General features: G+C 35.3%; 1 long non-coding RNA gene across 2 annotated transcripts; it reads left to right on the top strand.

Moving 5' to 3' along the window:
* The first annotated feature begins 696 nt into the window (after positions 1-696).
* Positions 697-6577, top strand: LOC132752049 (uncharacterized). 2 transcript variants are annotated; one of them, XR_009628759.1, is made up of 4 exons: positions 697-852; positions 1207-1378; positions 1861-2032; positions 3782-6577. It is a non-coding gene; the product is annotated as an uncharacterized LOC132752049 (long non-coding RNA). The 2 variants fall into 2 exon arrangements; XR_009628760.1 differs by lacking the exons at positions 697-852; positions 3782-6577 and having other exon boundaries at positions 890-1378; positions 1861-2021.
* The last annotated feature ends 209 nt before the right edge of the window (positions 6578-6786 follow it).

The following is a 6786-nucleotide window of genomic DNA, read 5'->3' as shown; positions in this document are numbered from 1 at the left end:
TTTTTTTTTATATACTCACGATTTATAAAAAAATCTTTATGTATGTTATCCCTTTAGTTAGAAATGTGTTGAGTAGAAGTTCTTGTTGTAAAATGTGATTCTGGCCAGGCTACGTGATGCGCCCGCGGTTTTTTGATATACTCACGATTTATAAAAAATCTTTATATATGTTATTCAAGTACTTAGTTATGTGTTGAGTTGAAGTTATTGTTAATGCTTGTTATAAAATGTGAATCTGGCCAGGCTACGTGATGCGCCCGCGTTTTTTTTTTTTTTTTTTTGATATACTCGCGATTTATAAAAAAATCTTTATGTACGTTATCCCTGTACCCCCTGTAGTAAGTAATGTGTTGAGTTGAAGTTATTGTTGATGGTTGTTGTTATAAAATGTGATTCTGGCCAGGCTACGTGATGCGCCCGCGGTTTTTTGATATACTCATACTCGAGTATTGTATTTGATATGTATTTGTATCTTTTTCACCAATAAAATAATCATATGTTTTTTTTATTTTTGTTTTATGCTTCCTATCTCCTTTTGACCTCTGGCTTCATGTTTAACCTACTCTTTTTATGCTATGACTTTGATATGTTTAATTATGTAAATAATAAATTAGATTTTGAAATGCCTGTATTTGTTTGCTTTAATACCTATATTTTTGTTTTACAGATCTACTTGCCAGGGTTTTTAACTGTTTTTTTTCCCTATTCTAATGTTTTGTGTCTTTTTGTGTTTTTGGAAACCCCCTGGAAAGAAGATGTTGGTGTTCTAGTTCTACATTGTGGCGGAGACGTGATTATGTGGATAGCTGCATGTGTATTATTGGTTGGAAACTGGCATGATGGAGCAATTAGGTATTTTACAATATTATACTTTAAGATTTTTTTTGTATGCATAGTATCATCTATTTAAGAAATAAAAAATTCAGCTAGTTCAACAAACAGTTGATAGGAATTGTCTATTGGAGATAGTCTTTTAGCTAGCTAGACTGGAAGGTAAGTGGTTCTACTAGGCATGAACTTGCCCTACCCTGAAACTCATTTGACGGCCTTTATCTGCCATATAATAAAGAATGGGCCTTCATATAATATAAAACCAATGAAACATTGATAATTACCTGCTTACTTGAAAAGTAATTTGTAAAGACATGATAAATATTAACATTATAAGATTAGAATGTTATTTTGTAAACCCTGGTGATTTTTCAGACCATGGAGGAGTGATGAAGCGGAAGTGGATAAGACTATCAGTTCTTCGAGAGTCCCAGTGCCTATATACTCGCAAGAAGGATATGGTATGGAATAGCTTAGTACATCTATGTGCTGGCAGATTTGTACAACAATAAGTTGTTCCAGTGTGAAGAAAGATGCGTGTCATAAGGTAAACCTTGTTCTTTGATGCTATAGTAAATCATAATAAAGATAATGAATCATAATAAAATCAAAATACAAGTTTGGTTGAAATCCTGTGCAATTTGAGCCAAATGAATATAGAGGTGAGTATCCTGTCGGACATTTTGGAGACTAGGGTTCCATTCCCTGTCTATGTTTACTTACAAAATACAATTTTATTATATTACTTATGAATAAAGTATACAGTTGATAGGAATTGTCTATTGGAGATAGTCTTTTAGCTAGCTAGACTGGAAGGTAAGTGGTTCTACTAGGCATGAACTTGCCCTACCCTGAAACTCATTTGACGGCCTTTATCTGCCATATAATAAAGAATGGGCATTCATATAATATAAAACCAATGAAACATTGATAATTACCTGCTTACTTGAAAAGTAATTTGTAAAGACATGATAAATATTAACATTATAAGATTAGAATGTTATTTTGTAAACCCTGGTGATATTTCAGACCATGGAGGAGTGATGAAGCGGAAGTGGATAAGACTATCAGTTCTTCGAGAGTCCCAGTGCCTATATACTCGCAAGAAGGATATGGTATGGAATAGCTTAGTACATCTATGTGCTGGCAGATTTGTACAACAATAAGTTGTTCCAGTGTGAAGAAAGATGCGTGTCATAAGGTAAACCTTGTTCTTTGATGCTATAGTAAATCATAATAAAGATAATGAATCATAATAAAATCAAAATACAAGTTTGGTTGAAATCCTGTGCAATTTGAGCCAAATGAATATAGAGGTGAGTATCCTGTCGGCCATTTTGGAGACTAGGGTTCCATTCCCTGTCTATGTTTACTTACAAAATACAATTTTATTATATTACTTATGAATAAAGTATACATTTGATAGGCATTGTCAGTTGTAGTTGTCTAACAGGCTAACTTTTGGTAGGTTGGTGGGTCTGTAACTTTTTGTGTTGCCTCTACAGAGTAGTGGTGACATATAGGGATCACTTCTCCGTGGTTTGTCTGTCCGTGCAAAACAAATGGGTGACTAGGAAAACAATAGGTATTGGTACATTTTCTTCGATTCTTTTTATTCTGTTTTACTTGTGTGTCTTCTTTTAAGCCTTGTGTGACTGAAAATGGATAAAAAGATCAAAGGAAAGTCACGTAAGTACTTCCGTCTGTCTGTCCGGACTACTCAAAAACTACTGGTGCAATTTCATCTAAACTTTACAAGAAAGATCAGTTACAAGTCTAGTTGTGCATCTCGTCAACATTTTTGGGTTCAATCATATTTGTCAGAGAAATGGCCCTTCAATGATTTTAATTTTTAGCTCGACTATACGAAGTATATAGAGAGCTGTCCTACTCGCCCCGGAGTCCCCTTCCAGATTTCAGATTAAAGTTTTGGTGCAGTAAAATATTTTTTACTCGATGAAACTCATGGTTATTTTTTTTTGCTTGTTAGCTGGTATCTCCCTAACTATTGAAGGGAATGGAATGAAACTTAACATACATTTTCAATCACTGTGATTTTTTAACATGATTGGCACAGGTCCCATAACTCTGATTTACTTATTTACATATTTATGCCCCTTTTTATACTCATTGAAACATCCTTGTGACAACTATATCGAAAAGTCGAGCATTGCTGTCCTCCGACAGCTCTTGTTGAACTTGGAATTTATTTGAAAATTGTTATATTTTTTAAGTACATGTACTTGTATTATTTTTTTGTATTATAAATGATGTCTACTCTAGACTTAGGATAATTTTCCTTTGTCAATACTCACATCATGCATGACAAGTTCCATTACTATAGCATCTTTATTTCAAGAGTTATAAACAAAATAATCTCATAAAAAAACATTAACCATCTTAAAATAATGCTGACGATCAACCTTGATCAATGCTATGTTTTGACAGCTGTGTAATGCCAGATAAACAATGTACCACCAAGTCAACTAATCAAATGGCCCCTCGCTAATTTGCATAAATTCCATTGCACAGTGTGATATACCGTTCTCCTGGATTTTATTGGTTAATTTATTTGCACTTATATAAATTCAAAACTGTCAAAATGATAGCATTAATCCATTTCCTTTTCTATCCACAAACTTTCTTTAACCCATACAGTACAGTTTCGCGATCAATATAAACACCTTTTCTCGCCGTTGTGGGTAGCTTCATATATGCACTCTGTTGATTTCCCTGAGCATGCCTTTCAACGCCGTCAAATTAAACACAAATTTCCATTTAATTATTCATATAAATGACACAGGAAGAATGATATTGTAAACACAAAATATTGGCAAGGTATTTTCCATTTTCAGAAAATTGTGTTACTATAAAAATATTTTTGAAAAAATCTGTATAGTACGCCGCCGACCCCTAAATAACTTTCACATGGAATTAAATATTTTTTCAGAAAATGGATTGTTGTGTAACAGTGGTGAAGTGTTTGTTGATCGAGACTATCAATTCTTCGAGAGTCCCAGTGCCTATATACTCACGAGAAGGATATGGTATGGAATAGCTTGGTACATTTCCGTGCTGGTATATTTGTACATTTGGAAGTTGTTTCAGTGTGGAGAGAGATGGACACGGTCAGTATGCAATTTGATAGGAATGATCTATTTTACCTAGTCTATAACTAGATAGACTAGAATATCTGTGGTTCTACCCTTTTACCGTTTTACCTGCCCTTGTCTGTCCATTGTGGGGCATATTTTTTCTGCCAATAAAGGTGGAGAGTCGTCAAATGACTTAGGAAACAACAAAACAAATGTGATTTGTTTAGTTAAAAAGACTTTGTTCAACATATGGTATAGTTTAGAAATGAGATTGGAATGTTGTTTTGTTAACCCCAGTGAACTTTCAGTTAATCTTAAGACCAAGGAGGCAAATTTGTAAGAATGACATGAAACATGGTGATGATGGATGGATGTGTGGATGGTCAAAGCCACTCAGTGACAGAGTATTGAAGTACTTGACGTGCATTGTGAAAGTTGATCGAGACTATCAATTCTTCGAGAGTCCCAGTGCTTATATACTCGCAAGAAGGATATGGTATGGAATAGCTTGGTACACCTCTTTGCTGGTAGATTTGTACGTTTGGAAGTTGTTTCAGTGTGGATAGAGATGGACACGGTGCATTGTGCGGTAAACCTTGCTCTTTGATTTCATTGGTAAATCTGTATAAATATAATGAATTTATGATAATAATTCAGAAATTAGTATGCCCTTGTCTGTCCATTTTGGGGCATATTTTCTCTGCCAATAAAGGTGGAGAGTCGCCATATGACTTGAGAACCAACAAAACAAATATAGCTTGGTACATCTCTGTGCTGGTAGATTTGTACATTTGAAAGTTATTTCAGTGTGGAGAGAGATGGACACAGTCAGTATGCAATTTGATAGGAATGATCTACTTTAGCTAGTAGACTAGAATATCTGTGGTTCTACCCTTTTACCTTTTTACCTGCCCTTGTCTGTCCGTTTTGAGGCATATTTTTTCTGCCAATAAAGGTGGAGAGTCGTCAAATGACTTAAGAACCAATAAACCAAATGTGATTTGTTTAGTTAAAAAGACTTTGTTCAACATATGGTATATGTTGAGAAATGAGATTGGAATGTTGTTTTGTTAACACCAGTGAACTTTCAGTTAATCTTAAGACCAAGGAGGCAAATTTGCAAGAATGACATGAAACATGGTGATGATGGATGGATGTGTGGATGGTCAAAGCCACTCAGTGACAGAGTATTGGAGTACTTGACATGCATTGTGAAAGTTGATCGAGACTATCAATTCTTCGAGAGTCCCAGTGCCTATATACTCGCAAGAAGGATATGGTATGGAATAGCTTGGTACACCTCTTTGCTGGTAGATTTGTACATTTGGAAGTTGTTTCAGTGTGGAGAGAGATGGACACGGTGTATTGTACGGTAAACCTTGCTCTTTGATTTCATTGGTAAATCCCTATAAATATAATGAATTTATGATAATAATTTAGAAATTAGTATGCCCTTGTCTGTCCATTTTGGGGCATATTTTCTCTGCCAATAAAGGTGGAGAGTCGCCATATGACTTGAGAACCAACAAAACAAATATAGCTTGGTACATCTCTGTGCTGGTAGATTTGTACATCAGTATGGAGAGAGATGGACACAGTCAGTATGCAATTTGATAGGAATGATCTATTTTAGCTAGTCTATTACTAGATAGACTAGAATATCTGTGGTTCTACCCTTTAACCTGCCCTTGTCTGTCCATTTTGGGGCATATTTTTCTGCCAATAAAGATGGAGAGTCGTCAAATGACTTAAGAACCAACAAAGCAAATGTGATTTGTTTAGTTAAAAAGACTTTGTTCAACATATGGTATATGTTGAGAAATGAGATTGGAATGTTGTTTTGTTAACCCCAGGTAAATCTCTATAAATATAATGAATTTATGATAATAAATCAGAAATAATGCCCTTGTCTGACAATCGGCTCTCGACTTTCACTTTTTCATTCTGGACTGTTTTTTTTCCACACATATTCATCAATATACAACACAAACATATCCCCTGGACAGCCCTGACAATCAGCCTGACTTCCACTTTTTCATTCTGGACTGTTTATTCACTCATATACACAAACATATCCCCTGGACAGCCCTGACAATCAGCTCGACTTCCATTTTTTCATTCTGGACTGTTTTTTCCACTCATATTCATCAAAACACAACACAAACATATCCCCTGGACAGCCCTGACAATCAGCCTGACTTCCACTTTTTCATTCTGGACTGTTTATTCACTCACATTCATTAATATACAACACAAACATATCTCCTGGACAGCCCTGACAATCAGCTTGACTTCCACTTTTTCATTCTGGACTGTTTATTCACTCACATTCATTAATATACAACACAAACATATCTCCTGGACAGCCCTGACAATCAGCCTGACTTCCACTTTTTCATTCTGGACTGTTTATTCACTCATATTCATCAAAACACAACACAAACATATCCCCTGGACAGCCCTGCCAATCAGCTTGACTTCCACTTTTTCATTCTGGACTGTTTATTCACTCACATTTATTAATATACAACACAAACATATCCCCTGGACAGCCCTGACAATCAGCCTGACTTCCACTTTTTCATTCTGGACTGTTTATTCACTCACATTCATTAATATACAACACAAACATATCCCCTGGACAGCCCTGACAATCAGCTTGACTTCCACTTTTTCATTCTGGACTGTTTATTCACTCACATTTATTAATATACAACACAAACATATCCCCTGGACAGCCCTGCCAATCAACTTGACTTCCACTTTTTCATTCTGTACTGTTTATTCACTCACATTCTAAATATACAACACAAACATATCTCCTGGACAGCCCTGACAATCAGCTTGACTTCCACTTTTT

Source organism: Ruditapes philippinarum, unplaced genomic scaffold (genome assembly GCF_026571515.1).
Source record: "Ruditapes philippinarum isolate M1 unplaced genomic scaffold, ASM2657151v2 ctg2080_1_1_1_1, whole genome shotgun sequence".
NCBI classification, from domain to species: domain Eukaryota; kingdom Metazoa; phylum Mollusca; class Bivalvia; order Venerida; family Veneridae; genus Ruditapes; species Ruditapes philippinarum.
Note: the sequence above shows the minus strand (reverse complement) of the source record. Positions and strands in the feature narration are given on the sequence as shown.